An 11,640-nucleotide genomic window follows, 5' to 3' on the forward strand; every position below is an offset into this window, starting at 1 on the left:
CTCTCTCTCTCTCTCTCTTCTCTCTCTATCCTGTCCTCTGCCCTTAATTGTCATTCTTCTCCCCTTTTGTCCTCCTTCACGTGTGAGGCCTTTCCTTATGACAATTAAAATGAAAAGGCCTCACACCTTATATATATTAAGTTATGAAGCCTAGGCGCAAATTCAAACTGGAAGACTCTTTTATCCCCACCGGGACCCGTTAATTGAAGCGACCTGCCCACAATCGTCGACCTATCAACGCCGGACCAAGCCACGTCACGTCCAATCACCGACCAAGTCCCAGCTGATAAGGACCTTCATCCATGGTGTCCTTCGCTCTCCAGCCGAGCTCAACCCACCACCACCCCTTCTCCTCCATTCGCCCGGTCCCGAGGCCCGCACCCTTCTTCAACCTCCACCACCAGTGCCGGGCCCCGGGAGATGACGTTCCTAACAGCATCGGGGATGCTCATCTGAAGCCTATCGCTAACGCTGCGATAACCGTTATCCCCAGCCGGGGCCCGAGCGCCAAAGACTTTAAATTCTGTTTGTCAATAAACTCTTCTAATTGTCTTCTCATCTCCGTCTGAGTCTCTCCAGATTGAAATATATATATATATATATATATATATAATGTCATTATATACAGTATGTATATATATATATATACACTGCCTGGCCAAAAAAAAAGTCGCCACCTGGATTTAACTAAGCAAATAGGTACAAGCCTCCTATTGGATAAGTACTGCATAGGCGATTATCTTTCAGCTGGCAACAAGTTATTTAACCCCAGCTGATGCAATGAGTAACTCCTCATTTCTTAAACAACCATGGCAAAAGACACATCCTGTGGTCGTGGAAAAGACGTTAGTCTGTTTAAGAAGGGTCAAATCATTGGCATGCATCAAGCAGAGAAAACATTTAAGGAGATTGCAGAAACTACTAGAATTGGGTTAAGAACTGTCCAACGCATCATTAAAAACTGGAAGGATGGAGGGGAACCATCGTCTTCCAGGAAGAAATGTGGTCGGAAAAAATCCTGAATGATCGTGATCGGCGATTACTTAAATGTTTGGTCAAATCTAATTGAAGAAAAACAACAGCAGAACTCAGGAGTATGTTTAATTGTGAACGCAAAAGCATTTCCACACGCACAATGCGAAGGGAACTCAAGGGGTTGGGATTGAACAGCTGTGTAGCCGTAAGAAAACCTCTAATCAGTAAGGCTAACCAGAAAAAAAGGCTTCAATTTGCAAGGGAGCATAAAGATTGGACTCTGGAGGAATGGAAGAGGGTCATGTGGTCTGATGAGTCCAGATTTACCCTGTTCCAGAGTGATGGGCGCATCAGGGTAAGAAGAGAGGCAGGTGAAGTGATGCACCCATCATGCCTAGTGCCTACTGTACAAGCCTGTGGGGGCAGTGCTATGATCTGGGCTTGCTGCAGTTGGTCAGGTCTAGGTTCAGCAACATTGTGTGCCCAAAGAATGAGGTCAGCTGACTACCTGAATATACTGAATGACCAGGTTATTCCATCAATGGATTTTGTCTTCCCAAATGGAACGGGCATATTCCAAGATGACAATGCCGGGATTCATCGGGCTCACATTGTGACAGAGTGGTTCAGGGAGCATGAGACATCTTTTTCACACATGGATTAGCCACCACAGAGTCCAGACCTTAACCCCATTGAGAATCTTTGGGATGTGCTGGAGAAGGCTTTGCGCAGTGGTCAGACTCTCCCATCATCAATACAAGATCTTGGTGAAAGATTAATGCAACACTGGATGGAAATAAACCTTTGACACTGCAGAAGCTTATTGAAACAATGCCACAGCGAATGCGGGCTGTAATCAAAGCTAAAGGCGGTCCAACAAAATATTAGAGAGTGTGACCATTTTTTGGTGGCGACTTTTTTTTTGGCCAGGCAGTGTATATACTGTATATATATAATGACATTAAAAGTGTCATTATTATGACACTTTTAATGTCATAATTAAAAGTGTGAGGCCTTTAATTATGACAATTAAAAGGCTTCACACCTTATATATATTAATTTCCCAAATCTCTCTGGAGTCACTTAAATAATGTCCAACTAAAGAACAGAACAGAATGTTAGGATGTTTCTGTGTGACCAGAAAGGTGTTTGGTACTGAAACTATGACAGGCCCACTTCATGAACTGTGAACTGAAATAGTAAAACTCGACTCATCATGTCTACTTTTCTATAAATGGACAAACATTCTTGTAAAAAAGGCCAACAGCCGCATAATGTTCAAATAAAAATAAGAGTAATTAAATTTCTAAGTATGATTTTCAAATAAAGTTCAGGTTAATGACTAGTTTTCACTAGTCATTAACCTGAACTTCTACCTTGATAATAAACTGGTTTTAGGTTTATTAATCCTATGAATTTAGGAAAAAGTTCTTCAATGACTTTAAATGCAGTTTTGAGTAGATTTGATTTTAATTTCTGGGAGAGCAGATCACACCAGGACTGTCTCTCCACAGCTGCTTGTGTCTCATTAATGTTGGCAGGTATGATGTGATCTTGAGATTCTGTTTCAAACTGAGTTTATACACCTCTGGAAAACATTTAAAGTTTTCTCTGATTTGACTCTTTATAGGTATATGTTTGAGTAAAATGAATATTGTTTACTCTATGAATTACTGACAACATATTTCTTCATTCTGTTTGTGAATGTATGTAAATAAGCAGTTAGATTTAGAAAACTGCACCAGCAAATATCTTTTCATGGGTCTTAGCCTTACTGGGGGCTAAGCACCCCTAAAAGTCAGATCCTAGACTGGTTCTGACTTTTAGGTCTGATCTAAAAGTTCAGACCTGAATGAGTGACATCATTCATTCTGTGGAAAAACAGATTGCTCTTATGGATGCAGTAGATGATGTTTTTAAAGAGCGATCCAGTCAGGAAATGTCAGTAAAACGTTTGTTTGTTCAATGCCATGTGGAGCCTGAGATCTCATACTTTGATCTCAGGCCTTATTATTATTATTATTATATACTTGGGATCATGGCTCAGATTGAATACACCAAAAAACTTGAAAAAGTAATTGCCTTACACTGAAGAGGATTTGATCTTGATAATGTGCATTTCAAGAAGCCAACCACAGACAAGTGAGCTGTTGGCTCCAGATCTGTTGGCTCCAGATCAGCAGGATTCATGTCATGAAGTAACTTTTTCACTCGCCAGACATTGAACCAACAGAGAACTAGATTACATCACAAGTGGTAAAAAACCAAGAAATGTAGACGACTTGTTAAATAGTACAGCTCTGGAATGGAATCCATCTCTGATATTTAGCAGTGTATATCAATGGGGTCAACTCCATACACTTCATTCATTTAATCATAGAACAAAGTGATTACACAATTAATGAGTAGTACAGGGACGCTCGCTATTATTCAGTTTATAGAGTGAAAGGAGTTTTCCTGACTTTTTTTTTTTTCCCCCATGTTTTGATTTGAAACAGAACAGATTCATAAAAGCTATAAGGATTCAAAATTTACTCAAATTTAAGATTTACACTTATTTTAAATAAAAGTACCGTATTTGCTATATCAATGTATCATGAGATTGTAAAAGTGGTATTCATTAGACCAAAGATAGAAAAACTGGCCTTTATTTAGTCTTTTTACATATGGCTTTAGCTTTTCTTTTATTACAAATAAGTTTTACAAAACGATTCTGAGGACTTCTGAATCAAGCAGAGGTGGAAAACAAAAAAAACAAAAACAAAACTAAGAGGCTGACAACAATGACGCATTTGCCATCAGATGCCCCCAACTTTCAGCAAGACTGCGGCTGAAAGACAGCAACCGGCCGTAAAAAAATAAAAGACAGCAAGAGAACATTTTGTCGACACACGGCAGCAAAACGGACGAGACGAACAAGATGGACAGAGGTGGTGACATTTTTTTTTCCCCCAGAATCACAGGAAGAAAAAGCAAGAACCGCGGAGTCGACGCGAGTCCCTTTCCTGTGCCTGACGAGGCTCATTTACATCACGACAGTTTACATCTCGTAGAGCTTCCAGCCGCTGGTCTGAAACCACCGACATCAGAGCAGGTTAAAAGAAGGCCGGTTCACCCCGTTCGGCCCAGTGTTGAGAAACAGTTACTCTCTGCACAGTGAGCGGCGCTCGTCAGCCGCCGCCACAGATTTCTAAACTTCATCAGTATTTTTCCTACAGGTCTAAGGACTAAATTACAGCTCCTTCAGTTATTTGATTCAGTGGAATTAGAAGACATTATCAGAAAGATCAAATGCATACATAGAAACCATCAACACCCCATCACATTAGATTGCACTGCATTAAAATTTCACTTTTCAAGGATCCACCAAACTGGCACATGATGTGTATTTAAAAAAAAAAAAAAAAAAAAAAGTTGTTTTCGGACACGTTTTTTTTTTTTTCCTCCCTCCTGGTAAAGTTCGTCAACGGCGACCGTCGTTCCAAATCCCTGTCAGAGAAGGTGTTGCATAAGCAGGATGTGAAGTCTCTTGCATACGGAGGCGTCTCATGTCTCTCTCCTCGCCTTCTTCTTCTTCGCAGGTTTGGGCACTTGGCTCTCTTCGATTTTTTCTGTGGAAACGAGGCAAAGAACACCTTCAACGCATGAGGCAGAAAATTTAATCATGGAGAACTAGTCGTTTTGAAAAGTTGAAGCACAATAGAACTCTTGGATTACCAAAAAAAAAAAAAAAAACGACTTTCTGTGATTTTCTTTTAGTTTTGCAATTTTTTGGGAACAAGTCTGACTTTTCAGCATTTAAAATGCCTAATCCAAGACATTTTGTACTTGCCTGACCAAATTACCCCGACTCCTATAATGAGCTCAGCAGATGAGCAGTTCCACCAGGTGTTTTGCTAATTGCTGCTGGCTAGTCTGAAGGAGCTGAGTGGAGAGTTGTAAAGGAGGGCCGCTCTGTGAGGCAGAAAGCTGGAAACTGAGGAGGAGCTACGTCTTAAAGGCGGAGCTAAGTCCTGCCAGGTGTTTGGCACAGGTGAATGGTTGCCATGGGAGATTAAAGTATTTATTGAAAATTTATGAAAGAAACACTCCAGATACGCTATAATGTAAAACAAAAAAAAAATAAGTTGATTTATGATGATACTGTCCCTTTAATAACTCTTATTAATTGTCTTACAACTTTTCTTTTTTACCAAATAGAAAAATTAAAGCAAAATAGATTTTTAGTTGTTTACTTTGATAACAAAATTTACTGATTCGTTAGTTTTTACTTAGAAAAAGGTATGACTACACTGCAAGTATAATCAAAACATGCCTGAACAGCGCCCCCTTGAGAAGCATTGGACCAAGTGCGACGTTCTTACTTTGCTCTGTCGAAGCAGGAAGGTTGTTCTGCTTGTAAGCGGGCTCTCCATCGGTTGGCTTCTGTGGCACTTGTGTGACAGGGGGGTTCTGGGATATGGTGTTCTTCACAGGTCGATCTCCTCTCGCCTGTTCAGAGAAAGGAAAGAAAAACTTTGACATTATTGTTGGGGTGGGGGGAAGCTGGGAAAAAAATAAAAATCTGTTCAGACTAAAGATGGACCAAAAAACACTCTGCTTGCGATGGCTACGGCATCTGATCTTATTTCAGCCGCTTGTTGAACCCAGATGAGCTTATGAGGGAATGAGCCATTAACACGGCTTATCCGATCCCATGTCACCTCCTGCCCCGGCGGCCCCACTGACCTCCACGGCAGCTGCCTTAACAGGCTGGACGGCAGCAGCTTTCTCCTGACCAGGTGGCGGCTTCTTTGCCGAAACGGCAGGTGCTGGTGCCGCTTCCTTCGCCGGCTCGTCCGGCACCTTCACAGGACGCGGGACAGAGGAGGAAATTAAATTAAAACTCATTGGGAAATTTAGTCAAGTACAAACAAGGTCAATGATACCGTCTGATTGATTCCACAACCAAAATGACCTTAGAGCCGTCTGAATTCCTCTAGAGGTTAGGGTTTTATCTTTACCTGGCCAGGTGTTCCTCCCTCCTCGGAAGTCTTCTTCTTCTTCTTTTCTTCTTCTTAGTTTTGGCCGCTCCATCAGTAGTGGCATCACCTTTGTCCTTATCGTCTTCGTCATCCTCCTTTAAACAATGAAAGGGACAAACAAACAAAAAAAGTCTAACAGCCAAACAAGCAGAAAAAAAAACAGCGCCTTGTGAAGGTACTTGGAACTTCTTCTAAGTCGTACGTTGTATCAATTTAGCTTCTTCTTCAAGAAGTTAGAATATACCCGAGTTACTTTGGAACTCAAAACTGTAATGAATTATATTTGGAAATGCTCTAATTACTTTGGCAACTTTTAGACCCTACTTATATTAAGATGTTAAAAAAAACACACATGGGGATGGAGATGGTTTTTGTATATCAAATGTCCAGTTTGCCAGGAGTTGTTTTATTTTGGTTTTCTTTTTTTTTTTTGACAACCTTTTGAACTTGTATGATCAGATGAAGTTAACTTTAGTATACATTCAAGTTGCAAGAATTTACCACTTATTATTTTGTCCATATCTTTGCAAGAAATAAAACATTTTTAAAGAATCAAGTCGGAAGAGAGTTCAGGAATAAACCACCGATTTCCTGGACCTTATCTAGTTGTGTTGACAGTAGCAAAGCACTGCATTCCTTTTTCTTTTATATATCAAGAGTACTTTTAAGATTTAGCACGTTATGTTGACAACTTGGCAGCTAAAAAAAAACGGTAGTGATCGTCAGAGAGTAGTTTTTGTTTTTTTTGCCCTCCAGCAGGAAGCTGGGTGGTTGGATCTTGTGTTCCTGACGTCACGCTGCAACGTGTCTATATTGGGTATTTTTCAAAATAAAATCTCTTCATGTACAATGAAGCTCATATATTATAATGTAGCAAAATATGGAAAGGTAGACCCATCATTTAGTTGTTCATAGTTTCCAGCTGACTCCCATCAAGTTAATAAGGATGGTGTGTGGACTCACAGCCGCTGCGATCAGAGCAGCCGTGGCTGCCTCAGGGAGGGGCGGCTCCTGAGGCCCGGCCGGCTCAGCGGTGGGCTCCTCGTAGTTCCCCCAGGCTTCAGATGGAGCGTTCCAGTCGGAGCTGGGGTCGGCTGAACCTCCATCTGAAAAACACATGGAATCACATTGACCGGCTGGATCTTAACCACCATGGTGCGTTACTTCAACAAGAAAGGCTTTAAGAGAAGAAAGGAAAGAAAAAAAATAAATAAAAACACAGCGTACTGAGTCCAGACCACTCATCGTCCACTCTGCGCTGACTGAGCCAGGTCAGGTCGCTCACAGGTTGGGCCTCTACAAACGCAACCAGTTCATCAAATAAACAGAGGGGGGGAAAAAAATACTGTGGAAGACTGCGCCATCTAGTGGCGAGTCACTTTACAAAATGAGCAGCAAACTTACGAGGAGCTCCCAGACCGGTTAGAGATACCAGATTGAGTTCTGCTGAGGGGACCGGCACAGTCCATGATTCTGAAACACACACACACACACACTGAAGCTCAATTCAGTTACTAAATGACTGAAACTCAACCAAGAAATCTGCTTGGCTACATTTGTATTTTCCAGTGGGTCAGGGATAAACTCTACAGACAAATATTAAAGGGTCTTGGGCTCAAACAGGTCTTCCAAATGGACAATGACCCAAAGCATACAGCAAAAAATGATTACAAAGCGTCTTAAGCACAACAAAGTCAATGTTTTTATTAGGGCTGAAACGATTCCTCAAATGATTCGAGTACCTCGATTATTAAAATTCCTTGAGGAAATGTATCTGCCTCGAAGCTTCGTTAAATTATGTTTTATGTAGCGCACCGTGTTCCGCCCGGATCATTATTTTTGGGGGCAGCGCTCTTACTTCCGCCTTTGAGTTGTTGTGAAGTGCTAGCAGGATGGTGGTGAATTGTGCGGCGTTTTGTGAGGGTTTGGGGACAAATAAGGATCGTTGAATTTTGCAGAGCAATGGTTGGAGTACGACAGATGTTCTGCTGTCGGAACGATAAGAATACGAGAGAGAGAGAGAGAGAGAGATCCGATTCCTCTATTAATCGTAAAAATATTCTATAAAGTACTCGATTACCAAAATATTCTTTTACAACAGCCCTAGTTTTAAGACATGTCCAATACAAAGTCCTAATCTCAGTTCTATGGAAAAGTTGTAGGTAGATGTGAGCAGGTGTGTGAAAGCAAAATGGACTCGGGTCAACCTGTTCTGTCAGGACAAACGGACCAGAACTCCAGAAAACTATTTTGAACACACTAATAAATAAATTGCTACCATCTCTCGTTCTTGTAAAACAAGAGAAGCTTCATCTGATTAGGTCTCTTGATTTGGTTGAATTGTATCAAGGAGGATAAGAATAAAGACAATATGACTGTGAACGTTTTACACACGTTTAAAACAAGTAACATTTTATGTTAAGATTTCTACAGGGAATCCTCCCCAACATCTATTTTATTTTGTGCCTGTAGTGCAAAAAAAAAAAAAAAGAAGAAAATATCTAAAAATTTCTAACAATTAATATCTCTCCGAAACAATGTCATACCAAGTAGAAAATAAAGAAGGAAACATGTTTACCATCTGAACCTGCTCTCCAAAGTGAAGCCGTTTGCCTCTGGGCTGTCCAGGTGCTCGTCTTTAGAGCAGCGCTGTGTGGCGCGACCTTGACCGCCATATCAGCGGCGGCAGCGGCCGCCTCCGGCACCACGCTGCTGTTAGCTAACAGCAAAGGAAAAAAATGAAAAAAAATAAATAAATAAAAAGTAAAATTAAATTTAAAAAAAAAAAACACTGAAAACTGCACTGGAAAGGCTTCAGATTTCAAGGACTTATGTCTATTCCCCTACCTAAAGCTGCTATGGCAAAGGGTTGAGAGGGTAGGGTTAGGGTTAGGGTAGGGTAGGGTTAGGGTAGGGTAAGGGTTAGGGTAGGCTTAGGGTAAGGGTTAGGGTTAGGGTTACCCTAAAGTGAGACGCTTGTGCTGGTAATTACCTTGAGAGACAGCAGCTTCAGCCTTCTCTGCCTTCGCTTCGGCGGATTCTCCTGAGAACAGAAAAAGGTCAACAAAGGTCACGAGCGCCATCCAGGCGAGGCTGTTCTCAAAGGGTAAACACACTCGGGCCGCTTCAGGGAACGCTCACGGAAGATTTAATTCCCCACGGTAATCATATTTTTAGTACGCCTCATCAACAGGAGACCAACCAGGGAGAGGCGAAAACAAAACAAGAAAACACACACAAAATAACTTTAAGATGAAACCTTCACATTTCATCTTAAATCCCAGATAACAAATGTAACCTTTTTTCTTCTTCTGGCTGGCAGGAGGTGCAGGTGGCGCCGCCGAGGCTCTGGGCTGCTCCGGCGGAGCGTTCACAGGTGTGTCTCCTCCTCCAGGACTGGCAGAGCCGTCGCTCGAGTTCTTATCTTCTTGCGCTGCTCGCGTTTCTCCTTGTTGCTGACCTTGGTCTCCCATGTGCCTGAAACGCACACTTCACAGCGTTAGAGGGACTGATTATGGTTCAGAAAGAACATGAGGCTGCAGTTACGCGTGAAGAGTGCTGAAGCGTTTAAATTAATGCAAGACATAAAAAATTAACTCATGTAATACAGATTTACATCCATTTACCGCTGACTAAACAATTATTTTTTATAATTTCACCTTCTTCTGGTTCTTTGCCATCCCCAGTTGCTGCCTTTAGTCTCCTTCACAGCTGGTTTGGCCTTCTTTTGGACTTTTTTGTCTGTAAATATGCAATATGAATAGGGTTAAAATGTATAATTTATTACACAGGAACAGAAAAAAGGAAAAACATGAATAACACGGTGAGAGAAGGGGGAAAAAAAATCCCTCAAATTTATAAAGACTGTCCTAAATCAGGTAATGTACTGAACCTCAGATTTCAATCTATGGACTTTCACAATGTGGAATGGACTTTCCTGCTCTGTGTTTATATGAATGTACCAAAAATTGCGAAGCTTTTCTCAGTAGGGTGCAACATTTGACGCAGATGTAATCAGGAACAGGAATGTTTCCCATTCAGAAGTACCTCTGCAAAAAAAAAAAAAGAAGTTACCTCTGCAACCTTGTCGGTCTTGACTTGCGGTGGGGGAGGCTGGTGATGTGGCAGTCTCTCCTCACACGCTGTGGCTCCTTCCTGGGCTTCAGCAACAGCTCTCCCCGTTCGGCTGAGCTTTCTAAGAATATACAGAAGAAGAAGAAAGAACGCCACAAAGTCTCTCAACAGTCAAACCAACATTCAGTTGAAAATAAGAGCTTCAAATAGAGCCAACTCCCTCTTGAGCCAGTGGCTAGCTAGGTTAGCCGTCACATTTGCTGCAACTGTCACCGTGGCCGTTAGCCTGTCAACTAGCCCCGCAAACGGCGCGGCTCAACAGCCCCGTTTTCATTCACCCACCTTCTCTGCCTTCTTCTTCTTTTTCTTCGGTTCCTCCGCTTTCACGGGCTTACCGGCTCCTCGTTTTTCCCTCGACCCCGTCGTCCACAGGACTTACAGCGGGTCGCTTCCCGAAGATAGTCCGGCAGGACTGAGGCCCACAGGGCGACCATCAGCAGAAGCCCGCTGCACGCCGCAAGGAGGATTATCCATGGCGGAATAAGCTCCGGCTTCAGTCCCACGTCCACGCCGAATTCGGAGCGGAGCCACTCCAGGCCTTTGGTCAACAATTCATTCAGACGGCTTGTAAGCAGCCTGAGCTGCTGAGAGGCCGCGTCCCTGCCACTGCTCCATCCCTCTTTATTTCAGACAACAGACTGATTATTCACGCTGCGCTCACCGCTACTCGCGGAGCTAGCAAGCCACGCTAGCTAAAAATAACGGAAACAACTCCGACATGATGGCAAACAATGAAATCATTCAGCCAGCAGCATCGGCCAAGATGGGGACACTGCTGACTCACAGGACCTTGAAATCGCTGCCGAGAGAGAGTATATCAGCTAACTGGCCAGTGAGCCAACGGTTATCATATTAGCTTATGTGCCCTTAATCTGAGCAGTACAATATATCTAATGTGACTGCGCGAACAGCAAGTTCACTCATATGGCTCCGTTATGGCTGGGGAAAATGCTGCGTTCACAAGGCGGTAGGAAAATCAACATTCAGGCTGTACATCGTATAAACAAGTCGTAGTAGTGTAGTAGGATTCCAAAAAAAAAGATTTAATAAGTTTTAACTATTGCTCCAAAAAATATATCATTAAAATATTTCGACAAAGACGGGAAAATATTTGCATGAGAGACTAGTCCTAGATTCGTGTCACTAGATTCCTCAGCCCAATTATTTTATTGTACAAAAACAGCCACACATAATATGCCGTTCTGTTTTCACAGCTTTTACTTTTGAATTAAGTTTGCCACCCAAAGACATTAATATAATCACATACTTGATTCAAAAACAAAACCCCCCAAAAATCTACACCAGCTGTTAAATGGGACGGTGCAAGGACCTGATTAGTGTGAGGCACAGTTTACAAAAAATAGTTGAAGATCTTTTTATATATTTAAGAGAATTGCTATATTATTTTCCTTCAGTATTGTTTGATGTTGTTGTGACCAAGAAAACATTCTAATCTATTATAATTTTAAAAATGGCCATTCTAAATCAAGCCAAAGAACAAACTGAA

At 41.9% G+C, this 11,640-nt stretch overlaps 1 pseudogene; it reads right to left on the minus strand.

Moving 5' to 3' along the window:
- Nucleotides 1–3,605: 3,605 nt before the first annotated feature.
- Nucleotides 3,606–10,984, minus strand: LOC116731642 (protein LYRIC-like; annotated as a pseudogene).
- Nucleotides 10,985–11,640: the final 656 nt, after the last annotated feature.

The sequence above is a fragment of the Xiphophorus hellerii genome, chromosome 13 (assembly GCF_003331165.1).
Source record: "Xiphophorus hellerii strain 12219 chromosome 13, Xiphophorus_hellerii-4.1, whole genome shotgun sequence".
In the NCBI taxonomy this organism is placed as follows: domain Eukaryota; kingdom Metazoa; phylum Chordata; class Actinopteri; order Cyprinodontiformes; family Poeciliidae; genus Xiphophorus; species Xiphophorus hellerii.